Raw genomic sequence first — 18,052 nt, 5'->3', positions numbered from 1 at the left:
TTTTAAACTTTTTGAGTGTTGTAACTTTAAAGAATAGACATGAAACAGGCTTTCTGGTAAGCTTAAACTTGAGAAAAGATGAATGTTTATTCACACAAAATCCCAAAATGTAAATGCAATTAAAACACTCAATCCTTCAAACCGACACACACACAAAGATGAACTCTAGAGACGAAGCATGCAATAAGGTTATTGACCAAATAACAAGAAGCAAATCATGTGTTTAAATTAGTCCTGATGGGTTCTCCCTCGTGGTTCTTCGAAGATAAATAGAGGTTGAAAGTCTCTGGACTTTTCCTATGGAGTTGCGGCTGAGCTTCTGTAGAAAACTAATCTTGCAGGCAAAGACAAATTATCCCCCCTCTCACTGCCTGGGAAGACTGCTTGTTTAGACAGGGTTCCTTCCTTCTTGCTAGAGGATGGTCCCTCTAGTGTCCTGTTGGTCTGCAGACTAACTTGCACCTGGCTGATCCTTGGAATAATATGTGTTATCTCTAGTCAGTTTCCATCATGGGACCACATGATCAATATTTTCATTGTCCACACGGATGATATGATGTTAGAAGCCACTGTCACACAATGTGGGGTGAATGGTAGCTGTTCACATTTGCTTGTGATAAATTGGGTTTTCCCCACCCCTTTTTGATAGGTTTAGAGCTCACCGATGAGTCTGGGGCATGAACAATTGAATTTGTCTTTCTGTAAATATCCAGACAAGAGGAGCTATAAACTCACAAGTGGTTTTGAATCCAGAATGCCTCCTCAAGTGGAGGGTACTCCACCATAGACATTTACATTTTAATGACTGACATCAGCTAGTTCTTTGTGAAGAAATTATAAAAGTCACCTGACCACCACCCCCCCACCCACCACCCCCAAACTCAATTTTGGGTCAAGATAAATTGTCCATATGGCATGTGGTTTTTTTTTTACAAAGTAAAAAATGTCCCATCGTCTTCAAACATTCGCGGGCATGTGATACAAATGTGACAGTAGACAATGTGGGCTGCCACAAAATGAAGTTATCATGGCAATAATATGTATTTTTGTGTGCCTTATGATGCTGTCACACAATGCCTTGCATTCTGATATTCTGTGGTTAGACATAACCTGAAGCTCTTTGTGTTCATGCAGTTGATGGATTTGACGTGGAGTCCCAAAAGATACTGGGGTGCCAAATGCCATATCTGAGAGCCTTGGAAGCCATGTTGAAAATGCTAATACAATGGAAATGCATATCTCACTGGATTTAATAGCAGGTAGGTGGTGGCATAGTGGTATTGTCACTGGGCTTGTATTCTGGGGATCGGGGTTCGAACGAAATTTGAATTTAAAAAAAATTTGGAGACCATTGCTGATTGTCAGAAAAACCCATCTGGCTCATTAATGTCCTTTAGGGAAGGAAATCTGCTGTCCTTACCTGGTCTGGCCTACACATGACTCCAATGTGGTTGACTCTTAAATGCCCTCTGGACAAGGGCAGTTAGGGATGGGCAATAAATGCTGGCCTAGCCCACATCCCATGAACAAATACAAACATTACTGTAGAATACACCATTGAAATCCTGAAACAGAAATCCCTGTTTGGATTACTCAGGCTAAGTGGTATAATTCGATAAAATGTCGAAGATAATAATGGCTCTGCATGGCTTTGGAATTCAAAGAAGCATGAAGCAACATAACTAAAAGTGCAGAGGAGGAAGTAGCTTTGGGACATGACAAGGAAAAGTACATGCAGCCATGGCACAGCAGGCATGTTTATTGAATGCCTTAACTTCCTTCCTGCACTAACCTGCTCAGCATGGCCCTGCTCAACAAAAACTGTGTGCACCACAGGTAAATAAACTGCTCAAAATTTATACAGTGATATTTACATAAAGAGGTGCTCCTAGCTCACCACACACTTCTCTTTGGTGACTGTAAAAAACCTAACCAGCTACGGCATTTTAGTGCTCATCGAGTGAGAGGAGGAAGTGTAGCAACAGGCTGCCATTGTGCATTATCGAGCTTCAAGGGAGATGGCATTGTTCTTAGGCTTCAACCACCTGCATTCGTAATTCTTCAGGTCTCTGTTGAAAGAATATGTAGTCACTGTATCAGGGGAAGCTGCCATATTTACCACTTCAATTGGTATCCCAATATGCAGGGCATCCCAAAGAATGACCGGTGATCTACACAAAACCGGATTGTAGCATGCTACTGCAAAGTGTAATTTGCACCATCAAGGCTGTCTCAAACTGATCTGGCAGCAAGAACCTCTTGTAAGTTGGAGCCCAAGTTTCAAGAGGTGCAGAGAAGTTGTTTAAAAAGGAGAAAATGTTTCTGCCCTTGGTCCTTCTGGCCTCTAGGCCTCCTTGGAGATAATAATGAGTTCCTCTGTAATCACAGCACTGAGGTTGTGTAAATCCCTAACAAAAGACATTCTCTGATAATTCCTGCAGAGTGTACAGCGCTACCTTAAAAATGTCACTGACTGATCAACTCCCTTCTAATGACTGACCCAATAGGGAACTAATTCTTCATTATAGAGCAGAGGAATGTTTTGGATTGTGCCTCTTGGCAATTGCTTGCTATTTCTCAGTTGCCACACACTCTTGTTGTCCTTCACATGTAATGGATACCTAAGTTGTTGCATCCTCCTCAAATTCATTATCTATTTTTTCCCCCAAAGTCCTTGGACCTGCGATGGTGTTTGATGCAGGTAAAGCATGACACAACCTGCTGTATAAAGTGCTGAGCTCTTGAATGTCATCAGCTAGTGCAATTTCATCTTGAGAAGACCCTAAGGGTCTTCCTAAGGATGCTCTGCAAAGGTTACAAAGGATACAATAGTTGCTAAGAAAGGTACAATGCAACTTCTGCTGTGCAATGTATCTCCCTACGTTACAGAGTGAGAGAGTAAGTAGATCAGTAAGCCTAATAAAAGGAGCATACTTTCAGGGCAGTGGAATCATAATTCCAAAACCTTCCTCCCCAAGTCCCTTCACAAGCTCCTGATCAAAAGTGCTAACAGGTCCTATGAAAAGGCAAGTCCACCATCGTTGCAAGTAGCTTACAGCAGTTGTAAGCAGCTTTTTCCTGGAAACTCTCATATGACATTGAGATAATAGCAGGTCAAACATGGGCAAGGAAACCTCCTGATTACCACGTATGCCCCCCGCCCTCAGCTGATGAATCAGTACTCCTCCATGTTGAACACCACTTGGAGGAAGCACTTAGGGTGCCAAGGGCACAGAATGGACTCTGGGTGGGGGACTTCAATGTCCATCACCAAGAGTAGCTCGATAGTACCACCATAAACCGAGCCCTAAAGGACATAGCTGCTAGACTGGGTCTGTGGCAGGTGGTGAGGGAACCAACAAGAGGGAAAAATATACTTGACCTCATCCTCACCAACCTGACTACCACAGATGCATCTGTCCATAACAGTATCGGTAGGATTGACCACTGCACTGACCTTGTGGAAATGAAGTCTCGTCTTCACATTGAAGATGCCCTCAATCTTGTTGTGTGGGACTACCACAGCGCTAAATGGGATAGATTTTGAACAGATCTAGCAACTCAAGACTGTGCATCAATGTGGCGCTGTGGGCCATCAGTAGCAGCAGAATTGTACTCAACCACAATCTGTAACCTCATGGCCCACCATATCCCCCACTCTACTATTACCACCAAGCCAGGAATCAACCCTGGTTCAATGAAAAGTGCAGGAGGGCATGCCACGAGTAGCACCAGGCATACCTAAAAATGAGGTGTAAACCTGGTGAAGTTATAACATAGGTCTACTTGCATGTCAAACAGCATAAGCAGCAAGTGATAGACAGAGCTATGCGATCCCACAATCAATGGATCAGCCTCCTGGTGAATCAAATAACTAGGGCTATAGAGAGAGCTTTAAACTAAACAGCGGACGGTAGGGTTCAGGAGAGGGGATATGTAGGCTTACAAAGCGAAAGGGTATGGCAGCATTGCAGGGCAGCTATTTAGGTCATGATACCCAGGGTGTGATTGGAAGGGACAGGTTATACAAACATGAAAAAAAAGCAGCAAATAGGGTCAAAGGGGGAAAAAATGGTAAAAAGGCAAAATTAATGGCTCTTTACTTAAACGCATGTAGTATTCAGAACAAAATAATGAATTAACGGCACAAATAGAGGTTAATAGGTATGATCTTATAGTCATTGCGGAGACATGGTTACAAGGTGATCAAAACTGGGAACTAAATATTCAGGGGTATGTGACTTTCAAAAGGACAGGCAGGAAGGAAAGGGTGGTGGGGTAGCTTTGTTCGTACAAGATGGAATAAGTACGATAGCAAGAAGTGATCTTGGATCAGAAGATATAGAATCCAGATGGGTGGAGGAAAGAAGTAACAAGGGAAAGAAGACACTCAAGGGAGTAGTCTATAGGCCCCCTAACATAAGCTATACTGTAGGACAGAGAATAAATCATGAGATTATGAGGGCATCTAAAAAAGGCAGTACATTAATCATGGGTGACTTCAATCTTCGTGTAGATTGGGAAAATCAAATTGACAGAAGTAGCCATGAGCAATAATTCATAGAGCGTATTCGGGACAGTTTCCCGGGACAATATGTTGTGGATCCAACCAGGGATCAGGCTATTTTGGATCAGGTAATGTGTAATGAGGCAAGTTTAATAAATGATCTGAGAGTAAAAGATCCTCTAGGAAACAGTGACCATAACATGGTAGAATTTAGCATTCAGTTTGAGAGCAAGAAATGTGGGTCCAAAACAACTGTGCTAAGCTTAAATAAGCGTAATTACAAAGAAATGATGGCAGAGTTGGCTGGGGTGAACTGGAAAATGTGCTTAGCAGAAAAGATTGTTGATGAACCATGGCAGACATTTAAGAAAGTAGTTCATGACTCACAACCAAGATATATCAGTGAGGAAGGAGGATTCTAGGAAGGGATAAACCAACCATAGTTAACTAAGGAAGGTAAGGATAGTATCAAATTGAAAGAAAAAACATACAATGTGACAAAAATTAGCAGTAAGCCAGAGGGTTGGGAAAGTTTTAAAAACCAAGATGACCAAAAAAGTAATAAAGAAGGAGAAAATAAACTTTGAGGGTAAACTAACAAGTAATATAAAAACAGACAATAAGAACTTCTTTAAATATATAAATAGGAAGAGAGAGGCCAAAGTAAACATAGGCCCCTTAGAGAATGAGGCTGAGGAAATAATAATGGGGAACCAGGAAATAGCAGAAGAGTTAAATAAATAATTTGCATCGGTCTGCATGGTAGAAGACACTAATAGCAATCCAAAAATACTAAATAATCAAGGGGCAAAAGAGGGAGAAAGAATAAATACAACTACTATCACTAGAGAAAAAGTACTGGGGAAACTAATGGGGCCAAAGGCCAATAAGTCCCCTAGACCTGATAGGTTGCATCCTAGGATATTAAAAGAAATAGCTACGGAGATGGTGGATGCATTGGTAGTAATCTTCCAAGAATCCTTAGATTCTGGAAAAGTCCCAGAGGATTAGAAAACTGCCAATGTAACACCCTTATTCAAAAAGGGAGGTAGACAAAAAACAGGCCAGTTAGCTTAACATCTATTACTAGGAAAATGTTAGAGTTTATTATAAAGGGTGCAATAGCAAAGCATTTATAAATGCATAATATAATGAAGCAGAGTCAGCTTCATGAAGGGGAAATCATGCCTGACAAATTTATTAGAATTCTTTGAGGGGGGAAAACAAGCAGGACAGATAAAGGGGAACCAGTATGTGTAATATATTTGGGTTTCCAAAAGGCGTTTGATAAAGTGCCGCACAAAAGTCTATTTCCATGGTGTTGGGGTTAGTATATGAGCATGGATAGAAGATTGGCTAACTAATAGGAGACAGAGAGTTGGAATAAGGGGGGTATTTTCAGGATGGCAACCTGTAATTAGTGCAGCACCAAAGGGATGAGTGCTGGGCCATAATTATTTACAATATACATTAATGACTTAGATGAGGGAAGTGAATGTTCTATCGTCAAGTTTGCAAATGATACAAAAATAGGTGGGAAGGCAAGTGGTGAGGATGGCTCAAAGAGTCTACAGAGGGATATAGACAGGTTAAGTGAGTGGGCAAAAACTTGGCAGATGGAATATAATGTGGGAAAATATGAGGTTATGCACTTTGGTAGGAAGAATAGAAGAGCTAAATATTATTTAAACGACAAAAAGCTGCAGCACAGAGGGATTTGGAGGTCCTCGTGCATGAATCACAAAAAGCTAACACACAAGTTCAACAGGTAATAGGGAAGGCAAATGGAATGTTGGCCTTTATTTCAAAGGGAATGGAGTATAAAAATAGGGAAGTCTTGCTAAAACTATGCAAGGCACTAGTTAGGCCGCACCTAGAATACTGTGAACAGCTTTGGTCCCCTTATCTAATCAAAAATATACTGGCATTGGAGGCAGTACAGAGAAGGTTCACTAGGTTGCTCCCGGGTATGCAGGGATTTTTGTATGAGGAGAGGTTGAGTAGGTTGGGCCAGAGCTCATTGGAGTTTGGAATAATGAAAGGCGACCTTATTGAAACATGAGATTCTTAAGGGGCTTGGCAGGGTAGATGCTGAAAGGTTGTTACCCCTTGTGGGAGAGTCTAGGACCAGAGGACATAATCTCAGAGTAAGGCATTTAAGACAGGGATGAGGGGGAATTTCTTCTCCCAGAGGGTAGTGAATCTGTGGAATTCTTTACCGCAGAGGGCTATAGAGGCTGGGTCATTAAGTACACTCAAGGCTGAGATAGACAGATTTTTAATCAGTAAGGGAATCAAGAATTATGGGGAAAAAGCAAGAAAATGGAGTTGAGGATTATCAGATCAGCCATGATCTCATTGAATGATGGAGCAGACTTGATGGGCCGAATGGCCATCTGTTCCTACGTCTTATGGTCTTATGGATCAGGTCTAAGCTCTACAGTCCCACCACACCCAGTCATGAATGGTGGTGGACAATTAAACAACTCACTGGAGGAGGCGGCTCCATAAATATCCCCATCCTCAATGATGGAGGAGTCCAGCACATCAGTGCAAAAGATAAAGCTGAAGAATTCACAACAATCTTCAGCCAGAAGTGCCGAGTGGATGTTCCACCGCAGCCTCCTCTGGAGATCCCCAGCATCACAGGTGCCAGTCTTCAGCCAGTTGGATTCATTCCACCTGATATCAAGAAACAGCTGAAAGCATGAGGTGCTGCTAAGGCTATGGGCTCTGACAATATCCTGGCAACAGTACAGAAGGCTTGTAATTCAGAACTTCCCGTGCCCCTGGACAAGCTGTTCCAGTGCAGCAATGACACTGGCATCTACCTGGCAATGTCGAAAATTACCCAAGTATATCCTCCACACTAAATTCAGGACAAGTCCAACCCAGCCAATTACCACCCCTTCTACACTTGATCATCAATAAAGTGAATGGGTCATCAACAATGCTATCAAGCAGCACTTGCTTAGCAATAACCTGCTCACTGATGCTCAGTTTGGGTTACACCAGGGTCACCCAACTTCTGACTTCATTACAGCCTTGGTTTAAACATGGACAAGAGAGCTGGACTCCAGAGGTGAGCGCAAATGCCCTGACATCAAGGCAGCATTTGACCGAATGTGGCATCAAGGAGCCCTAGCAAAACTGGAGTCAATGGGAATCAGAGGGAAAACTTTCCACCAGTTGGAATCATACCTAGCACAAAGTTTGTGGTTGTTGGAGGTCAATCATCTCAGTTCCAGGACATCACTGCAGTCGTTCCTCAGGGTACTGTCTGCATCCCAATCATTTTCAGCTTCTTTTTTATTCATTCACAGGATATGGGCTTCATTGGCTGGGTCAGCATTTATTGCCCATACCTAGTTGCCCTTGATAAGATGGTGGTGAGCTTCCTTCTTGAACCACTGCAGTCCATGTGGTGTAGGCACACCCACGGTGCTGTTAGGAAGGTAGTTCCAGGAATTTAACCAAGCAACAGTGAAGGAACAGCGATATATTTCCAAGTCAGGATGGGGAGTGACTTCAGGGGAACTTCCAGGTGGTGGTGTTACCACCTATCTGCTGCCCTTGTCCTTCTAGATGGTAGTGATCATGGGTGCTGTCAAAGGAGCCTTGGTGAATTCCTGCAGTGCATCTTGTAGATAGTACAGACTGCTGCTGCTGTGCATCGATGGTGGAGGGAGTGAATGTTTGTGGATATGGAGCCAATTAAGCAGGCTGCTTTGTCCTGGATGGTGTCAAGCTTCTTGAGTGTTGTGGGAGCTGCACTCTCCAGGCAAGTGGAGAGTATTCCATCACACTCCTGACTTGTACCTTCTAGATGCTGGACAGGCTAACGGGAGTTACGATGTGAATTACTCGTCATGCAATTCCTAGCCTCTGAGCTGCTCTTGTAGCCACAGTATTGATATGGCTAGCCCAGTTCAGTTTCTGGTCAATGGTAACCTCCAGATGTTGATAGCAGGGGATTCAGTGATGGTAATGCCATTGAACATCAAAGGGCGATGGTTGGATTCTCTCTTGTTGGAGATGGTCATTGCTTGACACTTGTGTGGCGCGAATGTTACTTGCCACTTGTCAGCCCAAGCCTGGATATTGTCCAGGTCTTGCCACTTTTGGACATGGACTGCTTCAGCATCTGAGGCGTCACAGATGGTGAACATTGGGGATGTTCGCTGATGATTGCACACTTCTGACCTTATGATGGAAGGATGGTCATTGATGAAGCAGCTGAAGATGGTTGGGCAGAGGACACTACCCTGAGGAACTCCTGCAGTGATGGCCTGGAACTGAGATGACTGACCTCCAAAAGCCACAATCGTCTTCCTTTGTACTAAATATGAGTCCAACCAGCGGAGAGTTTCCCCCCTCATTCCCATTGATCCCAGTTCTGCTAGGGCTCCTTGATGTCACACTTGGTCAAACACTGCCTTGATGTCAAGGGCAGTCACTCTCACCTCACCTCTGGAGTTCAGCTCTTTTGACCATGTTTGAACCAAGGCTGTAATGAGGTCAGGAGCTGAGTGGCCCTGGAGGAGCCTAAACTGGGCGTCAGTGGGCAAATTATTGCTAAGCAAGTGCCGCTTGATAGCACTGTTGATGAATGCTTCCATTACTTTACTGATGATCGAGAGTAGACTGATGGGGCGGTAATTGGCCACGTTGGGTTTGTCCTTTTTGTGTACAGGATGTACCTTGACTATTTTCCACATAGCCGGGTAGATGTCAGTGTTGTAGCTGTACTGGAACAGCTTGGCTAGGTGCGTGGCAAGTTCTGGAGCACAAGTCTTCAGTGCTATTGCTGGAATGTTTTCAGGGCCCATAGCCTTTGCAGTACTCGGTGGCTTCAGCTGTTTCTTGATATCGCGTGGAGTGGACAAAATTGGCTGAAGACTGGCATCTGTGATGCTGGGGACCTCCAGAGGAGGCCGAGATGGATCATCCACTTAGCACTTCTGGCTGAAGATTGTAGCAAATGCTTCAGCCTTATGTTTTGCACTGGTATTCTAGGCTCCTCCATCATTGAGGATGGAGATATTTTTGGAGACTCCTCCCCCAGTGAGTTGTTTAATTGTCCACTACCATTCAAGGCTGGACGTGGCAGGGCTACAGAGCTTAGATCTGATCCATTGGCAGTGGGATCGCTTACCTCTGTCTAGCACTTGTTGCTTATGTTTGGCACACAAGTAGTCCTGTGTTGTAGTTTCATCAGGTTGACACCTCACTTTTACGAATGCCTGGTGCTGCTCCAGGTATGCCCTCCTGCACTCTTCATTTTGCTTCATCAATGACCTTCCTTCCATCATAAGATCAGAAGTGGGGATGTTCACTGTTGATTGCACAATGTCCAACACCACTCGTGACTCCTCAGATACTGAAGCAGTCCATTTCCAAATGCAGAAAGACCTGAACAGTATCCAGGATTGGGCTGACAAGTGCCAAGTAACTTCACGCCACACAAGTGCCAGGGAATGACCATCTCCAACAAGAGAGAATCTAACCATCCCCCCTTGACATTCAATGGTATTACCACCACTGAATCCCCCACTATCAACATCCTGGGGGTGACCATTGACCAGAAACTGAACTGGACTAGCCATATAAATACTGTGGCTACAAGAGCAGATCAGAGGCTAGGAATCCTGTGGCATGTAACTCACCTCCTGACTCCCAAAGCCTGTCCACCATCTACAAGGCACAAGTCAGGAGTGTGATGGAATATTGTCCACTTGCCTGGATGAGGGCAATTCCAACGACACTCAAGAAGTTTGACACCATCCAGGACAAAGCAGCGCACTTGATTGGCACCAATACTACAAACATTCACTCCCTCCACCACCGATGAACAGTGGCAACAGTGTGTACCATCTACAAGATGCACCGCAGAAACTCATCAAAGCTTCTTAGGCAGCACCTTCCAAACCCACGACTGCTACCATCTAGAAGAACAAGGGCAGCAGATGCATGGGAACACCACCACCTGGAAGTTCCCCTCCAAGTCACTCACCATCCTGACTTGTGAATATATCGCCGTTCCTTCATGGTCGCTGGGTCAAAATCCTGGAACACCCTCCTTCACGGCACTGTGGGTGTACCTACACCACATGGATTGCAGCAGTTCAAGGAGGCAGCTCACCACCGCCTTCTCAACAGCAATATGGATGGGCAATAAATGTTGGCCCAGCCAGCAATGCCCACATCCCATCAATTAATTAAAAAAAAAATTGCAGAGCATTAGGCAGCATTCCAGGTAGCTAATCCCAATCCCTCTTTATGTGAATGCATTCCAATGCAATTAATTTCTAGTACCATTCATTATTTTCTCTCCCAAAGTGGACTACATCTCACTTTTGCATGTAGTTGCATCTGCTACCTGTTTACCTACTCCACTAATCTATGCCTTTCTGAAGATTGGATTGTCAGTCACCCTACTTTCAAATCCTCAGCACATTCCAGTATCATGATCCCTACTGCCAGGTCCAAATACGTATGTGATTTCTGGCAGCAGAGATCGTATCACAGTGAAAATTGTGTGTATGTCCAAGAAAAAAGTGTGCCTTTCAGATTTTCTGTGAAAAACAGAATATGTAGAAAAGAAGAACATTATATCTATTCTTTGCATTCTACCTTCCTAAGCGTGCAGATCAGTCTCAATTTGCAACACGGGTACATGTGAAAAAATTGCCTTCTTGAAGATGACATCTTTGAGATCCTGTTGTAGGAGGTGCAGCAAAATAAGATGGCTTTCAGTGGAGGTCAAAGCGCCCACCTTTTGAAGCAGACATGCAAGTTTCTTGGATGGAGATGGCCAAGTGAGTGAATAAAACCTCCGAAGTTATTTGACAACTGCTCACAGCTACCGTGAACACTCAGGAGTACATAAATGGCATCCAGATGATAGATGCTGGCAGGAAATCTAAACTTTAAAGGCTATCCACGAACACTGTAAGCAAATACTTGAAGAATCCATTCAAAAGGGGCAGTTATCTTCACATTCCTCCATTGTAATGCCCAAAGTGATTTTGTCAGCCAAACAAAAAACATTCCCCTTCCTCACATGAATTCTTCTTCCAAGTCAATTGTGTTATTAAAATAAGGAGCTTCAAGCCTTACAAAATTTGGTGAGGTCCATTATCAGAATATACAACAATCAGAATCAGCTTATCGTTTGCATTTGGAGAGCTCAGAGGAAAACTTACTGATGTAGGCAGATAAGTTTGGCGCACTGATCATGCTCAGGTTGTGCAGCTCTGAAGAAGAGTCATGCGTACTTGAAACTTTAACTCTGTTTCTCTCTCCACAGTTGCTTTCAGACCTGAGTTTTTCCAGCATTTTCTGTTTTTATTTCAAATTTCCAGCATCCGCAGCATTTTGCTTTTTATATAATTTTATTAGCTAATTTAAACGTATTATTTTGAAGGTGAAGCTAGTTGTTTCATGCTGCTACTGTGCAGTAGCAATGCAAGTGGTAATCATCACTAACAGGATGCTGCCGTGAAGCCAAAAAGACGTTCTGTCGATCACACAAATAAGTAACGTGGTGTATGAATTTCAGTGCCAGTGTAATGCTAGCTATGTAGACCGTACTTCCCAAAGATTGGCGGATCATATCAAACTGCATGTCCCTTCCATTGCTCGCAATGGGCAAGGTGCGGACCGCACCCAACCAGCCCGTGCTTGCAAAACTGAAAACAGTGTCCAACATTAGATGGCATTTGCTAAATAATCCTCAGTGTGCCAAGGATTACACGGACAACCAATTTAAGACCGTTAGTCAGGCTCGCAGTGTGGTGCATTTGCATGTACTGGAAGCTACATATATTAATACGCAGGGCCCTGTTCTTTTCGGACAGAATGAACATGTACACACATTGTGTCTGCTTCAGCTAAACAAAATAAGTGACAGCCATTCACTGGTTCATTCCCCCAGGACAATGTCTTGACCAATCAGAGTCAAGCTGCCTGGTTTAAATTTCAAGCAATGCTTGGCATTAACTGTCAGTCACTATCCACTGGTGCATTCTCCATGGCAACGCTTCTACCAATCAGAGTCCACTTGCCAACCAATCAGCACTCTTTTTGCATACTGTATAAATATGTTGTTCCCCCGACATTGATTTTTTTTGTGAATTGTCCTAATGAAAGACAAAAAGCTTAAAAAAAAGTCTCTTTTTGCAGCAAAACTCTTTCTGTACTACCAAACGACTATTAAAACCTACAATTAAATAAAATTGCATTCATTGCAAAATAAATTCTTAATGTGACAATTCCACTAAACTAGCATCCAGTACTTCTACTTACACTTTTCAATTAATGTTGACAAACAGCATACATAAAAGGATATTTTTATATTTACTCACTGGTTACTTTTCTCCACTCAATTCCAGTTTTTTTCTCTGATTTCTGTGTTTTCTCCTCTTCTCCATTTATGCCTTTTATTTTTTCTGCTATTTCTGCTCAGATCTCTTTTGGGCTTCCTTGGCTAAGAATCCAGGTTAAACAATATGGTTGCTATAAAATGGCTACTGTAAGTCTCTTGAAAAAACTGAGACTGTATTTTCTCAAAGAATCCCAGTGCAATTAATTATTGTTGCCACAGCAAATCATGAAAAACAGAATCTGAGTAGAGAGACCAGCATAAAGTATCAGTATTGGCCTAGTAGTAACGCTTTAAGCTTGAAGTCAGAAGGTGATTGAAGCCCCACTCCATATTTATGTTGGCACTGTAAGTGAACTGATGTGACAGAAATTTGAGATCCATTCACCAAAAGATGCCATGCCACAATCTGCAGAAGAGTTCTCTCTGTGTCCTAGCCAGTATTTATCCTTCCACCAACATTACTAAAGACAAATTATCTGGTCATCAGCAAATTGCTGCTTGTAGGACCTTACTGTGTATTAATTGGTTGCCACATTTGCTTGTTAGATCTGTGGCACTTTAAAAGTACTTCTGAGAATGATAGATTTTTGGGTACTCAGTGAATCTAGAGATATGGGATAGAGTGGGAAAGTGGAGTTGATGAAGAAGTATTGAATGGCAGGGCAGGCTTGATGAGTCAGTGGACCCAGAGACTGGAAAGAGCGCGAGAGAGGCCAAAAACAGAGAGTGAACCCGGAGGCTTCAAAGAGCTAGCTGATGAGATTTAGCCTGTGGACTGACCCCATTCAGAGAAAGTCAAGCTGTGACATTATAGGGAACCAGATAAGTGATTGGCTGGTGAGTATCTTTCTTATTTTCTTTTAAGAGCTGGCATAATTCATTGGTAACTGTAAGGTTTTATTAGTAATAAGGTTTTGTAGTAGCACTAGTAAGGCTTATTAGTTGTGGTAGTACTTATTAATTAAAATTAATTATTTAAAAAGTATAAATTAATTAACACGCAATAAAGATGGCAGGGGAGGTGATGTGTTGCGACTGCAGAATGTGGGGCATGTTAGTGGGGTGATGAAAAAGGCATATGGGACACTTGCCTTTATCAATCAAGGCATAGATTACAAAAGTAGGGAGGTCATGTTGGAGTTGTATAGAAATTGGTGAGGCCACAGCTGGAGTACTGTGTGCAGTTCTGGTCGCCACATTATAGGAAGGATGTGATTGCACTGGAGGCAGTGCAGAGGAGATTCACCAGGATGTTACCTGGGATCAAACATTTAAGTTATGAAGAGAGGTTGGATAGACTTGGGTTGTTTTTGTTGGAGCAGAGAAGACTGAGAGCCGACTTGATCGAGGTGTACAAGATTATGAGAGGCATGGACAGGGTGGATAGGGAGCAGCTGTTTCCCTTAGTTGAAGGGTCAGTCACGAGGGGACACAAGTTCAAGGTGAGGTGCAGGAGGTTTATGGGGGATGTGAGGAAAAACTTTTTTACCCAGAGGGTGGTGACGGTCTGGAATGCGCTGCCTGGGAGGGTGGTGGAGGTGGGTTGCCTCACGTCCTTTAAAAAGTACCTGGATGAGCACTTGGCACGTCATAACATTCAAGGCTATGGGCCAAGTGCTGGCAAATGGGGTTAGGTAGGTAGGTCAGGTGTTTCTCACGTGTCAGTGCGGACTCAATGGGCCTCTTCTGCTCTGTGTGTTTCTGTGAAAAAGGGAGTAGTTAAAGTGAAGTTGGTCCGTTAGAATCAGAGACAGGAGACATTATCATGGGGAATAAGGAAATAGCAGAGGCATTGAACAAATATTTTGTGTCTGACTTCACAGTAGAAGGCACAAGTTTCATTCCAGAAATAGAGGGTGAACTAGAAGCTAAAAAGAGCGAGGAAATTAGGGAAATTAATATCAACAGAGAAAAATTATTAAAGAAAGTTAAGGGACTAAAATGCAACAAATCCCCAGGGCCTGATGGCCTACACCCTAGGGTTCTAAAGGAGACAGCTGCAGAGATAGAGGATGCGCTGGCTGTAATTTTCCAGAATTCATTGGATTTGGGAATGCTCCCATCAGATTGGAAGTTGGCAAATGTTACTCCACTTTTCAAGAAAGGAGGTAGAGAGAAAACAAGGAACAACAGACCAGTTAGCTTAATATCAGCTGTTGGGAAAATGCTAGATTCTATGATTAAGGAAGTTTTAACAACGCACTTAGAAAAGCATAAGATGATTAGAACGAGTCAACATGGTTTTACTAAAGGGCAATCCTGTTTAACAAATTCACTGGTTTTTTGAGAATGTAACTGGTAAGGTAGATAAAGGGGAGCCAGGAGATGCTGCACACTTAGATTTCCAAACGCAATTCAATAAAGTGCCACACAAAAAGGTTAATAGACAAGATAAGTGCACATGGAGTTAGAGGTAACATATTAGCATGGATAGAGGATTAGTTAACAGTTGGGAAGCAGACAGTGGGCATAAATGGAACTTTTTCAAGTTGGCAGGTAATAAATAATGGAGAACCACAAGGATCAGTGCTGGAGCCTCAGCTATTTACAATCTATATTAAAGGCTTAGATGAAGAGACAGAGAGTAATGTATCTAAGTTTGTTAACGATACAAAGCTAAGTTTAAAGATAAGCTGTGGGAAGGGCAGAAAGAGGCTGTAAAGAGACAGACAGTTTAAGTCAATGGGCAACAAAATGGCAGATGGATTATAATGTAGGGAATTGTGAAGTTATTCACTTTGGTCGAAAGGATAGAAGAGCTGAATATTTTTTTAAAAGGTGAGAAACTTGTGAGTGTTGATGTTCAAAGACACTTGGGTGTGCTCGTACAAGGAACGCAAAAAGTTAAAATGCAGGTACAGCAAGCAATTAGGGAGGAAAATGGCATGTTGGCCTTTATTTCAAGGGGATTAAAGTACAGGAATAAAGAAACCTTGCTAGAGTTGTACAGCATTTTGATGAGGCCACATCTGGAGTACAGTGGGTCGTTTAGGTCTCCACATTTAAGAAAAGATATACAGGTCCCGGACCCCTTATCCGACATCCCAAAATTGGGAAGGGCCCAAAAACCAGGTCCTGCCCTGGAAACTACAATCTCCATCAGGCATTGCTCTCCGTGATATCTGGGTCACGGCGCTTTGATCCCCTGCTCTTTGGGCCCGGGATTAATGGCGGAAGCAGCTGGCCGCCCCTAATCCCTTCCTTTCCCCCGTCCCAGCTAGGTCCAGCTCAGCGGTGAAATCAGCCCGGCTTTAAGTTATCCTATACCCCAACACCCCCAGCCCAGGGACTATAATCTGGAAAATTCCTGCATCCGGAGCACGTTCAGTCCTGACCATCCTGGATATGGGGTTCAGTACCTGCACTTGCATTGGAGGCAGTACAGCAAAGGTTTGCTAAATTGGTCCTGGGGGTGAGGTGGTTGTCCTGTTGTGAGAGACTGAGCAAATTGGGACTATTTTCTCTGGAGTTTCGAAGAGGGAGGGGTGATCACATTGAAAAGTACAAGATTTTGAAGGGGCTTGATAGGGTGGACAGTGAGAGATCATTTCCGCTGGTCGGCGAATCCAAAACCTGATTGCACAATCTAAGAATAAGGGGCCGATCATTTAGGGCTGGGGTGAAGAGGGTTGTAAATCTTTGGAATTCTCTGCCCCAGAGGGTTGTGGACGCTCCATCGTTGAATACATTTAAGGCTAGGATAGATAGATTTTTGGTCTCTTGGGGAATCGAGGGATATGGGGAACCAGCAGGAAAGTGAGCTGAAGCCTAAGATCAGCCATGATAATATTGAATGGCAGAGCAGGTTCGATGGGCCATGTAGCCTACTCCTGATCCTATTTCTTGTGTTCTTAAGACACATAATCTACTCCTGCCCCTATTTTGTATGTTAATTTGCTGTGGAGCACTTAGGACATTCATCAGGACATGAAAGATACAACTCAAATGCAAGTTCATTCTTTCTCCGTTAAGTCTAATTAGATTGAGCAACAGAAGTGAAAGAGGGGGCATGACTTAAATATTAACTGGAGAAGGCAGGCTACACAACCAAATGGTATATTTACTTATTCATCGATTGCCATAACCACACAATCTATTCCATAATACAACAGTGTAAACTATATTTTACTCTCACTAGAAAAGTGATCTTTTATAACTTGCAACAACTCACACCAATTACATAAATTGTCAAGATTCAACTAAACACCAAATTAAATGCAGCCTTTAAAATGCAATATGCAACTTATTGCTTACTTCTATTAAATTATTTACGGCACTTAAGGATAAATTAAAGGATATTTGAGAAAATGCTGAATCTTACCAAACTTAAGACTGCTGAAGCCAAGTTTAATTTGTACGTATGTCAAACAGTTAAAATTCCATCCATATTATTACAATTTCCATATCACCAGGTCACAGCTAAAAAGAAAAAAAATGGGCACCAATGAATATTAGGCAACCACAATAATCACCAATGACTCCAAATAAAGGCACATTGCAGATTTACTCCAATCAGAATTCCAATCTGAATTCCATGTATTAAACTACTCTTTCATTCATTCTGCACATAGGATTCCAGTTCCAAATACAAGCACAAAATGTTCCCTGACTGGATTGTCATTGCTCAACACAAGGTAGGTCAGCTCAGTCATTGGTTATCATTTGTACATATTGCACCACAGTCTCCGTTTTGGTGTATTAACTAATGAGCAATTTAAGGTGAAGTAATATTGTAACTAGCTTTATTTTAAAATAGATATGTGATCTAAGGAATATATATTTGACAAAACCACCTATGTTATTGGGAGTTCATTTAGGAATAATTACAGTACAACTGCAGTACCAGAAATCTTTCCAAGTCCAGTATTAAGGCTGAACAAACATTTTTATATAATAGAGTTCCATGTCCTCAGGAATACCTAGAACATTTCATAACCAAATAATTTTGAAGCATAGTTATGATTAAGTATGATAAACTGAATTTACAACAAAACTTGTACTGTAAATGCACCATATATTTTAGCAAGGGCAGCAATTCTTTTTCCAGGGAATATCAATTTTTCTCTCTAACATAATACCAAGGTCTAACTACTGCCCCTGCTTTGTTCAGCTAGCTCAAACATAGTTCAGGAATTCAAATGGTCTATATGGCATACTGC

At 42.5% G+C, this 18,052-nt stretch overlaps 1 protein-coding gene across 2 annotated transcripts in view; it reads right to left on the bottom strand.

Annotated features, from left to right (window-relative positions):
• The window catches only part of stk33 (serine/threonine kinase 33), a 135,370-nt gene extending 118,055 nt beyond the window's left edge, over nucleotides 1-17,315 (bottom strand). The window contains exon 1 of one of the 2 annotated variants that reach the window (XM_078549219.1): nucleotides 17,215-17,315. The gene's annotated coding sequence lies outside the window, so the exon portion shown is untranslated. The remainder of the gene's footprint in view (nucleotides 1-17,214) is intronic. The other variant, XM_078549218.1, reaches the window with a different exon arrangement.
• Between the last annotated feature and the right edge of the window lie 737 nt (nucleotides 17,316-18,052).

This window comes from Cetorhinus maximus, chromosome 9 (genome assembly GCF_964194155.1).
Source record: "Cetorhinus maximus chromosome 9, sCetMax3.hap1.1, whole genome shotgun sequence".
NCBI lineage: Eukaryota > Metazoa > Chordata > Chondrichthyes > Lamniformes > Cetorhinidae > Cetorhinus > Cetorhinus maximus.
This window is presented reverse-complemented; position numbering and strand designations above follow the sequence as displayed.